We start from the raw sequence: 18,258 nt of genomic DNA on the forward strand, positions 1-18,258 counted from the left end.
AGGGAGAAACTCTCCCTGCCGTGAGCCTCCAGCGTTGCAAGCTTGCCGATGCAGCACCCGACCACAGCCAACTCTGAGTCTGTCCGAAAACTTCGAGCCTCCAACCAGCCCTCCGACACCAAGCACCGAGCACCATCTCTGCCAAGTGCTTTGACCCCACCCCAGCCGCCAAGCAACAAGCAAAGCAGAGGACTCGGGGCCTTCCCCTCTGGAGATTTCGGATCACACAGTAACAGTGGCAGTGAAACAGGCATTTCAGAAGTTTCACCAGATGTTCCTCCGTACTCTCACATCTGCCTCCATCAAAACAGAATTGAGCACGGCATCCTACTTGACAAACTTGACAATTGATTCAAGTTATTGGAATTGCCTTATCATTGTCACATTTACTGAGATAGTGAAAAGATTGTCTTGCATACTATTCCTATAGATTGGATCATTACACAGTACATTGAGGTAGAACAAGATAAAACACTAACAATGCTGAATAAAGTGTGACAGCTATAGAGAAAGTGCAGTGCAGGTAAGCAATCAGGTGCAAGATCATAGCAATATAAATTGTGAGGTCAAGAGTCCAATCTATTCTACCAGGCAATTGTTTAATAGTTTTATATCAGTTTCTTTAAGAAACATGCTTCTTAAATGCAATGGCAGGAACTGCCTCTCTCCCACTCCCGATCTTGAGATAGCACATTCTAGATTGTCAGATACTTAGAGGATCCCACTGGGGGAAAAGTGACTTGCTTCTATTGATTTTATAGCTTTTGAGTTGGCTCATGAGGGAGGAACTGAGACACAAGAGACAACAGATGCTGTAGTCTAGTACCAAAAACAAACTGCTGGAGGGATTCAAAGGTCAGGCAGCATCTGCGGAGGCAAAGGGATGGATGACATTTTGGGTCAAGAAATGTACTGCAGCCGAGGCAGGTTCTGAGGAAAGCTTTGTTCTGTCGGTATTGTGGATCAGGCCCGTTCTCTAGCTCAGGATTGAACCCGGGCCTCTGATGCTGGGAGGCGGCAGCTCTGCCAGCTGTGTCACTTTGCCATCCACATATGTGACTCCAGTCCCACCAATCCGATTCATTTCAACCTGGCTTAGTTCAGAGGAGTTTTGTGGTGAGCAATAAATGCAGGCGATGCTCATGTCGTGCGAGGAGCCAAAAGTAAGCAGCCAGCAATCTCAGTGTTGGGCTGCCTCCGAGACTTTACTTAGCAATGCTGCCTCCCATTTTGGGACATATTCATGACTTTGGGACGTTTCAATGTGCCAATGAACTACTTTTAAAGTGCAGCTCATATTTTAATGCAGGAAATATGAAGTCAGTTTCCTTCCACGTTCTAAAGACATTCAGGTGAATTGGTCACGTGGGTGGAATTAGGTGGTACAGGCTCACTGGGCTGAAGGGGCTGTTACTCTGCTGCATCTCCAAATGAAATAAAAATTCAGCAGGTCAGGCAGCATCGAATGAGGCAAATGGATTGTTGAGGTTTTGCATCGGGTCTGGACCTGAATTTGCAAACATACATTCCCATCCACAGATGCGGCCTGAATCAATGTGTTACTTCAGCAGTATTTTCCTGCTCCAGATTCTCACATCAACCATCACTTATGCTCCTACTGGTAGCATTTTGATAATGACCAGATAATAATTTAATAGAGATGTTAAGAAATAACTATTAGCCAAGAGGATAATAAATTCTGATTTATATTGAAATTTTGCTACACGAGTGTTGCATCTGCTTTTCCTGTGACCGTGAATGTGATAAATGGCCAGATTATCTGCTTTAGTGATTGTGGTTGAAGGAAATAATATTAGGCAAGACTTTAATTAAGTTCTCCTTCTTAGCAGTGTTTCTTCAAGTCTATCAGATCAGAGAAGTCTTTGCCTCCATGTCTTATTTAGAAAATGGCCCCTCCAATGGTTCAATGCACACTTCAGTATCCACAAGTATTCCCTTTAATTTCCAACACAATAACACACACATTGCAAATAGCAGAGGAAATTCACTTTGCATTATTGTAACATTGTAGCATCTGTATTATTCTTTGCTTATGAATTTTGTCTGTTGTGAAGTCAATGGAAGTAACTTCCAGAGATTGTGGGCAACATAGACGCTGCCATAAGAAAAGAAATTGTGGCCTGTTTTTTTCTCTCTGCAGATGACGCCTGACAGATTGAATGTTCCTATAATTTTCTGCCTTTCTTGCAAGTTTCCAACATATGCAGATTTTCTTTAGTTTTTATAGCATCTGTAATCTTAAAGTCACGCAGCACAGTATATTGATACTGCATATTTGTTTATTATTCTACATATCGTAGTACAGTAACAAACATTGTTTTGCATGCCATCAGTACAGATCCATTCATCACATCAGTGCGTTTAAGTAGTACAAAGGAAGACAACAATAATGCAGAATAAAGTGTTAGAGTTGCAGAGAAAGTGCAGCACAGGCAGACAAAATTTGCAAGGCCATAAATGAGGTAAATTGTGAGGTTGAGTCCATTTAATCATACTAGGGAACATTCAATCATCTCATAGCAGAATGCTGTACAACCACTAGAGTCCTTCACTCATCAACCCTCCATTTTCACTCAAATCCAACATTAATCCCACTTTATTCTCTCCACATTCCCTCAGATTCTACTACTTGCCTGCAAATTTAGGACACTTACAGTGGCTAACACATAGGTCTTCCGGACGTGGGAGGAAATCAAGATATCTAGAGGAAACTCAGCTAGAGAAAGCATACAAACACCACAATGACAAATTGGAGATCAGGATCAAACCCAAGAAGTAAAAAATGTGAGGCTGTGCCTCTACTTCACTGCCCTAAATTTTTAAAGAGTGTGAGTGTGAGTGTGAATTGTGCTGAATATGTTTTCTTTCATTTTCAAACCTTTTTTTTGATGAAACTCTCTCAAGAATGTTATTAAAGATTTAAAAAAAGCAGTCATTTACCAATATTTGAGCAGATACTTAAATACCAAGCTTAAGAACTTCAAGTTTTAAGGATGTTTTTAAAAAAGGAAAGGGAGTCATAAAGGTTTATAGAGAGAATTTCAGAGTTTAGCTCCTTGGCAATTAAACGCAGTGTCACTAATGGGAGTGTAATTAAGTTCAGGGATAATCAAGTGGGGAGAATGAGAAATTGAGTAGATAGGGACTTAAGTAGATAAGGCATAAAATGGTACAGGCCTAGCCTGGGCAAATGCAATTAGTGTATGTAGATGAGCAAAAAAGGTCGGCATGCACATGGATGGTTGAAGGTCTTGTTTCTGTCCCATATGACTCATTACAGGGGAATATATAGGGCTTTTGGAAATGATGGCGGAGACGGATGTGACATGGATGAAAACAGTGTAAGAATTATGGGAGCAACACACAGCAAAGTTGCTGGTGAACGCAGCAGGCCATGCAGCATCTCTAGGAAGAGGTACAGTCGATGTTTCAGGCCGAGACCCTTCATCAGGACTAACTGAAGGAAGAGCTAGTAAGAGATTTGAAAGTGGGAGGGGGAGGGAGAGATCCAAAATGATAGGAGAAGACAGGAGGAACCAAGAGCTGGACAGGTGATTGGCAAAGGGGATATGAGAGGATCATGGGACAGGAGGCCCAGGGAGAAAGACAAGCTGGGGGGGAACCCAGAGGATGGGCAAGGGGTATAGTCAGAGGGACAGAAGGAGTAAAAGGAGAGTGAGAGAAAGAATGTGTGTATAAAAATAAATAACGGATGGGGTACGAGGGGGAGGTGGGGCACTAGCGGAAGTTAGAGAAGTCAATGTTCATGCCATCAGGTTGGAGGCTACCCAGACGAAATATACGATGTTGTTCCTCCAACCTGAGTGTGGCTTCATCTTTATAGTAGAGGAGGCCGTGGATAGACATGTACTCCTCTACTGTAAAGATGAAGCCACACTCAGGTTGGAGGAACAACATCTTATATTCCGTCTGGGTAGCCTCCAACCTGATGGCATGAACATTGACTTCTCTAACTTCCGCTAATGCCCCACCTCCCCTTCGTACCCCATCCGTTATTTATTTTTATACTCACATTCTTTCTCTCACTCTCCTTTTTCTCCTTCTGTCCCTCTGACTATACCTCTTGCCCATCCTCTGGGTTCCCCCCCCCCCACATTGTCTTTCTCCCTGGGTCTCCTGTCCCATGATCCTCTCATATCCCTTTTGCCAATCAACCATCCAGCTCTTGGCTCCATCCCTCCCCCTCCTGTCTTCTCCTATCATTTTGGATCTCCCCCTCCCCTTCCCACTTTCAAATCTCTTACTAACTCTTCCTTCAGTTAGTCCTGACGAAGGGTCTCGGCCTGAAACGTCGACTGTACCTCTTCATAGAGATGCTGCCTGGCCTGCTGCGTTCACCAGCAACTTTGATGTGTGTTGCCTGAATTTCCAGCATCTGCAGAATTCCTGTTGTTGAAGAATTATGGGAGGATTCTGCAGACCGGAAGTAAGTGGATGTGTGAAGAAAGGCTCGAATATAGTCACTATGATGAGCCTTCCTAATACCTATGAGACCGATTCTGTGACACCATTGCTTTGATCCTGGCCAATATGGAGTCTTATCCCAGCCAACAATGGTGCATACATCCCTGTGTGTGGGAATTCTCCACAATGGCCACTTGACTGCTGGTTTTTCTTCATGTATTAACTTCCTGCCGTTATGACATATTTAGGTTTCCTGTGACTAATTGGTATCTGTTTATATGCTAGAATTTTCTTCTACTCCAGGGCATATGAGAAAGGAAAACAGGCAGTTTAAAGGTTGCCGTTAGTCAGGTGAGACCTAATTTAATTCATTTGCAAAACTATTTCTAAAACTATCTGCATATATTAGTTCCTAGAAGTTAGTTTCAAAATCTTTAGACAAAGTATTATGATTGACTACTGTCGATATATTTGTGATGACTTTGAATATAACGTGTTTACCATTAACTTGATTTCCTTCAATGTTGTTTGTGACAAGTTGATAATATCAATAAAAACATATTTGTTGGCTCAGATAAAGCTACAAATTCACAAAAACAAAGCCAATGGTGTCATAGGTTAGGCCTCATAGGGATTGGGAAGGTTCACTTTGTTGGCTAGTAATAAAATATTATTAAGCATGAGATATACTCTAAGAGGCCACTTTATTAGGTATTTCCTGTACCTAATAAAGTGGCCACTGAGTGTGTGCTGATGGTCGTCTGCTGCTGTACTAAATCCACTTGAAGATTCCATGTGTTGTGCATTCAGAGATGCTCTTCTGTACATCACTTTTGTAATGCGTGGTTAATTGAGTTATTATCAACTTCCCCTCAGCTTGAACCAGTTTGGCCATTCTCCTCCAGCCTCTCTCATTAACAAGACATTTTTACCCAGAGTACTGCTGCTCACTGGATGTTTTTTTGGTTTTCTTTGTACCATTCTCTTTTAAACTTAGAGACTATTGTGCACGAAAATCACAAGTGATCAGTAGTTTCTGAGATACTCAAGCCAATCCATCTGGTACATCCATCATCCCACGATCAAAGCCATTTCTCCCCCACTCCGATGTTTGATATGAACAACAAATGAACCTCTTATCTATGTCTGCGTACTTTCATGCATTGAAGGAGTTCACTGCCATTGTGATCATGCTGTTAACTTCCCACCCCTTAGTGCCAGGGAAGTGCTGTAAGAGCTCCATGGTGCAATCTGCAACCTCAAAGCCACTCACCCTGAAGGTGTCGTCACTGTTGTTGGTGATTTCAATCATGCCAACTTAAGACAATCCTGCAAAAGTTCTACCAGCATGTGAACTTCACAGTCAGAGGAGAGAACATATTAGACCTGGTTTATACCAAAGTTCATGGAGCCTACAAGACTAACCCCCCGTCCTCCCCTTGCATACTCAGACCACATCCATTTTGCTAATCCCTGCACATAGACCACTGGTTAAACGAGTCAAATCAGTGAAAAGGGAGATCGGGACCTGATTAGAAAGTGGCACTTCAGTTCACCAGGACTGTTTCAAAAGCACAGATTGAATCATTTTCTGGAAAGCCACTACAAAAATCATCATGTCCACACTGATGAATATATGAGATCGTGACAGGCTGCATAGGAAAGTACACTGAAGACATTATCATGATTAAACAGTACACTGCCAGGGCAAGCCAGAAACGATGGTTGGCTGCAGAGGTTTGTGCACTGCTTAGGAATTGGGACGCTTCCTTCAGATTAGGAGACAGGATGGCTCCAAGGTCAACAAGAGCCACACTCCACTGTACCATCAGGAAGGCAAAGCGTGAGTGTGCACAGAAAATCCACAGATACCTTTGTAACACCAGGAGCACGCAGTGCATGTGGCAAGATATACAAACTATAACTGATTACAAGTTCACGCAGTGCACCAATGACTGTCTCGTCTCCTTTCCTGATAGGCTGGATGCTTTCAATGCACAATTTGACCAAATGAATGATGTGACTTTGAGGAAAGTCCCCTCTCTTCCTGAGGAACATGCACCCTGCCTGGCTGCAGCCATGCTGAGGAGGACCCTGGCCAGGATAAACCCATGCAAAGCTGCAGTGCTGGACAACATATTTGGTCAGGTGCTGAGGGACTGTGTGGCCCAGCTGATAGAGGTATTAACAGACGTCTTTACTATCTCTCTGAAATAGTCATCTATCTCTACAGGCTTCAGGGCAACCACCATCATTCTGGTACCCAAGAGAGCAACTGTAACCAGCCTAAATGATTACCGCCCTGTGCACTGACTTCAACAATCATGAAGTGCTTTGAGCGACTAGTAATGAATCATATAAAATCACACCACTGTGTCCTTTGCAGCTTGCCAGCCACTCAAACCAATCCACTGATGATGCTAGAGCTTCAGCCCTCCACTCTGTCCTGTCCCACTTAGAAAATGATGTCTCGTATGCCAGAATGTTGTTCATTGACTTCAAGTTGGCGTTTAACACAATCATCCCTCAGAGGTCGATGGGTAACAAGTCCTTGTTGGGACTCAACACCCCCTCTCTGTAATGGACCTTGGCAGCAACTTCTCAAGCTCCATCATACTGAGCTCTGGTGTCTCCCAAGGATGTGTGCTCAGCCCTCTGTTGTTCATGCTGCTGACTCCAGATTGTACTGCCAGACTGAGCTCAAATCGCATCATCAAGCTCGCTGATGGTACCACAGTAGTTGACCTCAAGAACAACAATGATAAGTCGGCATACAGAGAGCAGGTTGAGAGCCTTGTCAACTGGTGAGAGAACAACAACCTGAGTCTCAATGTGGATAAGACAAAAGAGGTGATTGTGGACTTCAGGAAGGCACAAGTTGGGCCAGTACATCAATGGCTCGGCCATGGAGAGTGTGAAGAGCAAAAAGTTCCTCAGTGTGCACATAATGGACAATCTAACCTGGATCCACAGCACCTCCTCACTAGTCAAGAAGGCACAGTAGCATCTACACTTACTACTTTCTGAGGAGATTGAGTCATGCAAGGTTCCCTGCCACCATTCTAACAACTTTCTACAGGAGCAGCATCGAGAGTGTCCTGCCTGGCTGCATCATTGTGTGCTACAGAATCTGCAAAGATATATAGAGGACAGTAAAATCTACCGAGAGGATCACTGAGATCTCCCTCCCCCACTATTTGAGATTTTCCAGGAGCATTACAGATGAAGAGCTAAAGGCATTGGTGAGAATCCCAACTACCCATCCCACAATCTCTTTCTCCACTTCCTTCAGGAAGGAGGAACAGAAACATCAGGGCTAGGATCATCAGACTGTGTAACAGCCTTTTTCCTCAGGCTGTGAGGCTAACGAATATCCTGACAACACCAAGGTCTCGTCTCTAGGACAACGTGTTGTTTACTGTACTGTGTACTGTTTACTAATGCTGCACTTCCACTACATGCTTTTTGAATTACATTTTATTAACTTATTTACAATTTAAGATTTTGGTTTGTGCGTTGTGTGTGATATATGTTGTGTGGGTTTAAGACCATAAGATATTGGAGTAGAAGTAGGCCATCCAGCCGATCGAGTCTGCTCTGCCTTTCAATCATGGGCTGATTCCAATTCTTCCAGTCATCCCCACTCCCCTGCCTTCTCCCCTTACCCTTTGATGCCCTGGCTAGTCAAGAATGTATCTATCTCTGCCTTAAATGCACTCAATGACTTGGCCTTCACTGTCACTTGGGGCAACAAATACCACAGATTTACCACACTCTAACTAAAGTAATTTATCTACATCTCTGTTCTCAATGGACATCCTTCAATCCTGAAGTCATGCCCTCTTGTCCTAGACTCCCCTACCACGGGAAATAATTTTGCCATATCTAATCTGTTCAGGCCTTTTTACATTTTGAATGTTTCTATGAGATCCCCCTCATTCTCCTGAACTCCAGGGAGTACAGCCCAAGAGCTGCCAGACGTTCCTCATATGGTAACCCTTTCAATCCTGGAACCATTCTCGTGAATCTTCTCTGAACCTTTTCCAATGTCTGTATATCCTTTCTAAAATAGGGAGTCCAAAACTGCACACAATACTCCAAGTGTGGTCTCATGAGTGCCTTATAGAACTTCAACTTCACATCCCTGCTCTTATATTCCATACCTCTAGAAATGAATGCCAACATTGCATTTGCCTTCTTCACCACCGACTCAACCTGGAGGTTAACCTTTAGGGTATCCTGCACAAGGTTTACCACAGTCTAGAGGAACATTGTTTTGTTTGGTTGTATATATGTACAGTCAGATGACAATAAACTTGAACTTGATTGAGTTGCTGCCACACAATTGGCTGATTAGATATTTGCATTAACAAGCAGGTGTACCTAATAAAGTGGCGACTGAGTGTATGAAATTGTTGTTATATAACCAACAGCACTGGAAAATATTTATAACATTATGAATATTGGTTTCTCAAGCTTCCAGAAATTGCACCCCCTGTCCTTCACTATTATCCCTATTCCTGTTTCCCCCTCTCACATTATCTCCTTGCCTGCTTATCACATCTGCCCAGTGCTCTTCCTCCTTCCCTTTCTTCCATGGTCTTCTATCCCCTCCTATCAGATTACCCTTTCTCCAGCCCTTTATCATTTTCACCAATCGATTTTGCAGCTCTGTTTCACCCTTCCCCTTCTCCCAGTTTCACCAATCATCCAGCACCATATACATCTTCCTCCCCTTCCCCCACACTCTTGCTCTGACTTCTTATCTTATACTTCATTGTCGCCAAACAATTGATACTAGCGATATTTGATTCTGCGCTTCACGCTCCCTGGAGTACAAATCGATAGTAAGTAGTAAAAATTTAAATTATAAATCATAAATAGAAAATAGAAAAGGGAAAGTAAGGTAGTGCAAAAAAAACGAGAAGCAGGGCTTGATATTTGGAGGGTAGGGCCCAGATCCAGGTCAGGATCCATTCAGCAGTCTTATCACAGTTGGAAAGAAGCTGTTCCCAAATCTGGCCGTACGAGTCTTCAAGCTCCTGAGCCTTCTCCCGGAGGGAAGAGGGATGAAAAGTGTGTTGGCTGGGTGGGTCGTGTCCTTGATCATCCTGGCAAAGATTTTCCCAGTCCTGATCGTCAGCTCCCGAAATGTCAGCTCTTTACTCTTTTCCATAGATGCTACCTGGCCTCCTGATTTCCTCTAGCATTTTAAGTGTATTGCATTAGATTTCCAGTATCTACAGATTTTCCCATATTTATAACATTATGCTTTTTTATAAGGAATATTACAAACGTTTGTACATTGTGAAATGAAAATAGCTATTGGGAAATACTTAATGCCATGTCTGACCAAAGTCAGTTATGACAACCTGAATTTTTTTCAGTAATCCCACGGGTGCCGTTAGGTCTTTGCTGGTGTGAAGCTATATACTTTGTATCAGATATGCAGTCCATACCAGTATTGCTCTTTCAGAGTAACTCCCTTGAGTAACATCTCGTTATGATGTGCAAGTACAGAATTTTCAGTCATAATCAGTCAGCAGGGTCTACTTAAGTCACAGATTTTCTTTTATCGACAAATTTTGGGGAAAAAAATTAGTAAAAGAAAATATTGAGTTTCACGTGCAGAAGTTTATCCCCATTCTATCTGATCATGCAGTTCCAGAATTTAAAAAAACAGCTATAGATGCTGGAAATCTGAGATATAAACAGAAAACAGACATGGTGGTTATATAGTAACACATACAAAATGCTGGAGGAACTCAGCAGGCCGGGCAGCATCTATGGAGAAAAGTGCAGTCCTGACAAAGGGTCTTGTCCAGAGGCATCAACTGCACTTTCCTTCATATCATTATAGAATGGGGTTTATGGCGTGTCAGAGAGGGGTAGCACCTCAGCCGGGGGAATATGTCGCGTCCTTTTCAAGGCTGCTGGTCCCCACCTGGCACTCAGTTCTCACCTGTGGCTCCCCTTAGCTGTTTGCATGCGATAGCGGCCACACCCTGGGCAATTGCTTCGACAAGCTGGCTAAACCCTCGGTGAGACAGAGAGTTGTCTCTCCAAACATGTGAAGACAGATTCCGGTGGACTGAGCGGACGAGACCAATGGAAGGTCCAACGGTCAAGAAGGCGGTCTCTGCAAGCGTCGTGGAACGTGTAGAGCAGGACTAGACATGGAAGACATCCCGCTCATCCACTGCGCCTAGTCCCATCTCCAGCCGTCTCGACTCTGTCTTGCCACTAGATCCAGATGGGAATTGGGAAGAGAGAGTGAGGCTGACGCTCCCTAACTTAAATCCAAATCACGCGCTAGTCTCAACACCATCAGAATGGTGTCAAGGTCCTCATTGACGTTGACGAACGACGAACACACATCATTATAGAGTTATACAGATTCTTGAAATTGGCTACCCATATAGATAACATGGTTAGGAGGAACATAACAGGTCAGGTAGCATTAGGCGAGAGAGAAGGACAATTGATATTTCAGGTTAAGAATCTTCAACTGGGCTGAGAGTTAGGAAGGAAAATGGGATACTGGCCTTCATTGCTCCAACTCATTATTTGAGATTTGTGAACAGCATGGTAGCATAGGGGCTGGCACGATGCTATTATAAAGCCAACAACCAAGGTTCAATTGACCAGTGTCTGTAAGGAGTTTCAACTTTCTCCCTATGACAGGGAGAATGTTGAAAGGCATGGACAGAGTGGATGTGGCAAAGTTGTTCCCCATGATGGGGGAGTCTAGTACGAGAGGGCATGACTTAAGGATTGAAGGGCGCCCATTCAGAACAGAAATGAGAAGAAATTTTTTTAGTCAGAGGGTGGTGAATCTATGGAATTTGTTGCCACGGGTAGCAGTGGAGGCCAAGTCTTTGGGTGTATTTAAGGCAGAGATTGATAGGTATCTGAGTAGGCAGGGCATCAAAGGTTATGGTGAGAAGGTGGGGGAGTGGGACTAAATGGGAGAATGGATCAGCTCATGATAAAATGGCGCAGCAGACTCGATGGGCCGAATGGCCGACTTCTGCTCCTTTGTCTTATGGTCTTATGGTCTAAAAATCACTACTGGATACTCCGATTTCCTACTACATTCCAAAATGATAGTCAAAGTCCTATAGTTCAGTAAGTTAATTGGTCACACAAGTATAAATGGGTGGCACGAGCTCATCCAAAAAATTAGTCAGTGCATCGAATACAGAGGTAGAGACATTATGGTCCAACTTTATAACACCTTTGTCAGACCTCACCTGGTGTACTGAACTCAGATCTGCCTACCATGCCTTTGGAAGGTTGTGATAGCATGGGAGAGGATGCAGAGAGGGTTCACCAGAATGTTGCCTGAGATGAAGCAGTTTGTTTATGAGCAGAGACCAGAAAAGTAGTTCTGTTCTTCCTGGAGAAGAAGAGGTTAAGAGAGGACATGACTGAGGTGTATATATAAAGATGAGAGGTACAGATAGAATAAAGCACAGAAAACTTTTCCCCCATCTTCAGAGGTAGATAAATCGAGAGGACCTATTTTCAGAGTAAGGAGAAGAGATTTAGAGGCAACGTGACCGGGAGCTTCACTCAGAGAGCCATTAGTACCTGTAAAAGAGAGCCGTTGAAACTGGGTTGCTGAGAGCATCAATGAAACATCTGGAGGAGCAGTTGATCTGCCAAAAATGGAAAAACCTGCAGAAAGGCTGGATATAGCCTAGTCCATCACAGGCAAACCTTCTTCCACCATTGAGGGCATCTACAAGGAGTGCTGCCACCCGAAAGCAGTATCCATCATCAAGGGCCCCCACCATCCAGGCCATTGCTCTCTTTTTTGCTGCTGTCATCAGGAGGGAGATAAAAAAAAAGAGCCTTGGGTCCCACACCACCAAGTTCAGGAACAGTTATTACCCAGCAAGTATCAGATTCCTGAAACAGTGTGTATAACTTCACCCACCACAACCCTGAAATGATTCCACAACTTTTGGATTCACTTTCAAGGACTCTACTACTCATATTCTTAGTATTCTTTCTTTCTTTTTTTTTACATTAGCGCAGCCTTTTTTTTGCGCATCAGTTGTTTTTCACTCTTTGTGTGTAGGTTGTCATTGACTCAATAAATCTCAGGATAGTATTTTTTGAATTTTCAACTGTGAACTTTTGACTGTTGAATTCTGATGGTCTATTCCAAGGTTCTTATAGAAGTCAATAAAACAGCACAAAACTTATTGCTTCACGATCACGAAAGCTGAAAAACAGACAGAGATTGAGGTCTACTCATTGAAGAGAGGGAGAGTCAAATGATGGTGTTGCTGCACAGTCTGATCTTTTCATACTACACACTGTAGATACTTTTCATACAGACATACTACATACTGTAGATACTGTTGGGGTGTATGGGGTGTCAGGGAGGGGTAGCACCTCAGGTGGGGGAACATGTTGCATCCTTTTCAAGGTAGTTAGTCTACCTTTGGTCCCCACCTGGCACTCAGCTCTCACCTGTGGCTCCCCGTAGCTGTTTGCATGCGACAGCGGCCACACCCCGGGCAACGACTTCAACAAGCCGGCTAAACCAGGTGAGGGTAGCTGATGGGTCTCAAACTCTCGGTGAGATAGAGAGTTGTCTATCCCAGCATGTGAAGACAGACCCCGGCAGACTGAGCGGACGAGACCAATGGAAGGTCCAATGGTCAAAAAGGCGGTCTCTGAAAGTGTTGTGGAACGCATAGAGCACAACAAGACACAGAAGATGTCCTGGTCATCCACTGCGCCTAGTCCCATCTCCAGCCGTCTTGACTTTTGTCTTGCCACTGGACCCAGATGGGAATTGGGAAGAGAGAGTGAGGCTGATGCTGAGCAACTCTCCCTCGCTTAAATCCAAATCAAACGCTAGTCTCGACACAATTATCCATAATGATTCGAGGTCTTCATCAATGTCGACGATGGACAAACAACTGTAGATAAAAAAAACATTCAAATTCACAGATAAGAGTCATCCAATGAGAAAGCTCCTACTCAAATAATGCAGTTCCAAAAAAAGCTTCCAGAGCTTTCCAGAATCACACAAACGTAGCCACCAGGGGACACACTGAACAACTGCATATATATATATACAGTGACCACTAGGAAACCTACTGAAGAGTTATATGTTGGGCGGCGACTAATCAACGAGAGGGATTACATAAACAGAGCTACCGTTTCAATCAGGTCTACGATCAAGATTTGAAAGGCAGAGCTTCCCAGCAGTTCCTCTGAGTTGGGCTGCAACCAATCAACGAGGGGGAGTGCATAAATAGAGCTACCGTTTCAATCAGGTCCACTATCAAGATTTGAAAGGCAGAGCTTCACGGCATTGGGCAGTGACCAATCAACGAGAGGGATTTATTAGAAAGGACGAATAAAAATATTGCAAGTGCAAGCAGAACAGCCAATGGTGTGAGTGTGCCAATGCTTAGGGTAGCTTTGCTGCATAAGGCTTAGGCAAGATCAGACTTGGGCGAGGTAAAGCTTCTGGTAAGTTTCTCTCTTTTTGTACTGATTTGTTCATTCTTCATCTGTTAGGGTATAGTAGTGCGGTGAGAATGGCTCCAGAGGCAGTGTTTTGCACTGTGAGTAGAATGTGGGAAGTCTGGGAGACCCCTAGTCTCCTGGAATAACACATCTGCAGCTCTCCAGAGAATCTATCAAGGAATTGGAGCTGCAGCTCAGTGACCTTTGACTCACACGGGAGAAGGAAGAAGTGATAAGTAGGAGCTACAGGGAGGTAGTCACCCCTAGACGGCAGGACTCCGGTAACTGGGTGACTGTCAGGAGAAGTGAGGGAAAACACAGTTGATGCAGAGTACACCTGTGGAGACTGTTGTGGGGAATGACCTACTGTGGGGGTGGGGGGGGAGCCACAGTGACCGGGTTTATGGCACTGAGTCTGGTGCTGTGGCTCAGAAGAGCAGAGAGGTGAAGAGGACTGCCGTGCTGATAATATTCCATAGTCAGAGGAACAGAAATGAAATTCTGTGGGTGTGATAGAGACACCCAAATGTATATTACCTCCCTAGTGCCTGGGTCAGGGGTGTCTTAGATCGGGTCCATGGCATTCTCAAGGGCAAGGGTGAGCAGACAGAAGTCTTAGTGCATATTGACACGAATGACATAGGTAGAGAAGGTAAGGAGATACTGAATGGAGATTTTAGAGAGCTATGTAGAAAGCTGAAAAGCAGAATCTCCATTGTAATAGCTTGAGGAACTGGTGCAGGGGGTAAGGGTTCAGATTTATGTATCATTGGGATCTCTTCTGGGGAAGATATGACCTGTACAAAAGGGATGGGTTACTCCTGAACCTGAGCGGATCCAATATCCTTGTGGCAAGTTTGCTAGAGTTGTTTGGAAGGGCTTAAACTAATTTGGCAGGGGTATGGGAACCAGAGTCACAGTGCTGGGGATGAGTTTATTGGTTTACAAAAAAAAAGGCAATATGCAGTGAGACTCCTAGCAAGGAGAGGCTGTTGATGGGGCCAGATTGCTGGAATGTAAAAGGGAGACAAAATTGAAAGGGGTGCATACAGGACTGAAGGTGTTATATTTGAATATGTACAGTATACAGAATAAGGTAGATGAACTTGTAGCACAGTTACTGGTTGACATGTATGATGTTATAGTAATCACTGAATCATGAAAGAAGTTTAGAGCTGGGAGCTTAACGTCCAAGGATACACATTGTATCAAAAGGACAGGCAACTAGGCAGAAGGGTGGCGTAGCTCTGTTGGTAAAAAGTGAAATCAAATTATAGAAAGCGGTGACATAGGGTCAGAAGGTGTTGAATCATTATGGATAGCGTTAAGGAACTACAAGGCTAAAAAGATCCTAATAGAAGTTACATACAGATCCCAGAACTGTCATAAGGATGTGGTCTACAAATTACAACAGGAGATAGAAAATACATGCCAAAAGGGCAATGTTAAAATAGTCATGGGCAGCTCAATATGCAGGTAGATTGGAAAAATTCAGGATGGTGCTGGATCCCAAGAGAAGAATTTCTAGAATGTCTATAGTACCTGATGGCTTTTTAGAGTACCTCGTGGCTGAGCCCTCTGGGGGATCATCTACATTGTATTGGGTGTTGTGCAATGAACCAGAATTGATTAGAGAGCTTAAGGTAAAAGAACCGTTAGGGAAAAATGATCATGATATGAATGAATTCACCCTCAAATTTGAGAAGGAGAAGCTAAAATCATATGTATCAGTATTAGAGTGGAGTAAAAGGAATTACAGAGGCATGGAGGAGGAGATGGCCAAAATTGATTGGAAAAGATTATTATTTGTGATGACGGCAGAGCAGCAGTGGCTGGAATTTCTGGAAGCAATTCAGAAGACACAGGATATATACCTCCGAAAGAGGAAGAAGTACTCTAAAGAAAAGATGACACAACCGTGGCTAACAAGATAAGTCAAAGCCAACATGAAAGCCAAGAGAGGGCATATAATAGAGCAAAAATTAGTGGGAAGTAAAAGACTGGGAAGCTTTTAAAAAAAATCAAGAGAAGGCAACTAAGAAGTCATTAAGAAGGAAAAGATGAAATATTGAAGTCATGAAGCCAATAATATTAAAGAGGATATCAAAAGTTTCTTCAGATGCATAAAGTGTAAAAGACAGGTAAGAATAGATATCGGACCACCGGAAAACAATGTTGGAGAGGTAGTATTGGGGGACAAAGAAAAGGTGGATGAACTGAATAAGTATTTTGCATTAGTCTTCACTACGGAAAACATCAGCGGCATGGTGGAAGTTCCAGAGTATCAGGGGTTAGAAGTGTGTGAAGTTGCCATTACCAAGGGGAAGGTTCTTTGGAAGCTAAATGGTCTGAAGGTAGATAACTCACCTGGGCCAAATGATGTGCACCCTAGGGTTGTAAAAGAAGTGGCTGGAGAGATTGTGGAGGCATTAGTAATGATCTTTCAAGAGTCACTAGGTTCTGGCATGGTTCCGGAAGATTGGAAAATTCCAAATGTCACTCCACTCTTCAAGAAGGGAGAGAGGCAGAAGAAAGGAAACAGGCCAGTTAGTCTGGCTTCAGTGGTTCAGATGTGGTGATGTGATGTTAGGGTACTTGGAGGCACATGATAAAATAGGCTATAGTCAGCATGGTTTAGTCAATGGAAAATCTTGCCTAACAAAGCTGTTTGAAGTATTTGAATAACAAGCAGGATACACAAAGGAGAAATGGTTGATGTTGTGTGCTTGGATTTTCAGAAGGCCTTTGACAAGATTCCACACATGAGGCTGCTTAACAACCCACAAGGCCATAGTATAGCAGGAAAGAATCTAACATGGATAAAGCAGAGGCTGATTGGAAGGAGGCAAATAGTGGGAATAAAGGGAGCCTTTTGTGGTTAGCTGCCAGTGACTAGTGGTGTTCCACAGGGGTTTGTGTTGGGACCGATTCTTTTTATGTTGTATATCGATGATTTGGGTGAAGGAATTGAAGGTTTTATTGCAAAGTTTTCAGAGGGACAGGTAGTTTTGAGGTAGTAGAGAGGCTTCAGAAGGACTTAGATTAGAAGGATGAGTAAAGAAAAGGCAGATGAAATACAGAATTGGGAAGAGTATGGTCATGCACTTCGGTAGAAGAATTGAAAGAGTTGACTATTTTCTAAATGGAGAGGGAATACAAAAATAAAACAGAGGTTCAAAGGGGCTTGGGTGTCACTGTGCAGAATTCCCTAAAGGTTAATTTGCATGTTGAGTCTGTGGAGAGGAAGACAATTGCAATGTTAGCATTCATTTCAAGAGGACTAGAATATAAAAGCAAGGACATAATGTTGAAGCTTTATAAAGCACTAGTGAGGCCGCACTTGGAGTATTGTGAGCATATTTGGACCCTTTATCTTAGAAAGGATGTGCTGAAACTGGAGATGGTTCAAAGGAGGTTCATGAAAATGATTCCAGAGTTGAATGGCTTGTCTCATGAAGAACATTTTGATGGCTCTGGGCCTGTATTCACTAAAATTCATCAGAATGAGGGGTGACCTCATTGAAACCCATTGAATGGTGAAAGGACTTGATAGAGTAGATGTGGAGAGAATGTCACTTTTGACGGGAGAGTCTCAGACCAGAGGATACAGCCACAGAATAAAGAGGCATCCTTTAGAACAGTGATGATGAGGAGGAATTTCTTTAGCCAGTGTGTGGTGAATTGGTGGAATTTGTTGCCACAGGCAGCTGTGGAGACCAAGTCCTTACATATATTTAGGGCAGAGATTGATTAGATTCATGACTGGCCAGGGCATGAAGGGATACAGGAAGAAGGCAGGAGATTGGGGCTGAGAAGGAAATGGATCAGCCATGATGAAATGGTGGAGCGAACTCAATGGGCCAAATGTCCTAATTCTTCCCATATATCTTATTGACTTATGGTCTTATGTATATAAGAACTACTTGAAAGACAAACAAACAATTAATTGTTAAACTGCAAAGAAAATAACAAACAAACAATTTAAAGAACAATCTAATCCAACAAGACCAAGTGCTGAGAGATGGGATTAAGACTGGTTAGCAAGGACAAGTTAGGCTGAATGGACTGCTTGCAATCTGTACAATTCAGTGACAATGCTGGAGATGGGGCCGTTTATTTCAAAGTCAGGTTTCTGCATGACTTGGAGAAGAATCTGCAGATATTGTTCTCTTGGTAGTAGAGCTGTGTGTTTGACGATTGCTGTTAAAGAAACCTTGGTAGGTTTTTACTCTCTGCCTTTTCACATTTGCTGTCTAAAATACTGAAGCATATCTGGTAATTTAAAATAATAACCAAACATACTTTATTTATAAAATA

Source organism: Mobula birostris, chromosome 23 (genome assembly GCF_030028105.1).
Source record: "Mobula birostris isolate sMobBir1 chromosome 23, sMobBir1.hap1, whole genome shotgun sequence".
Lineage (NCBI taxonomy): Eukaryota > Metazoa > Chordata > Chondrichthyes > Myliobatiformes > Myliobatidae > Mobula > Mobula birostris.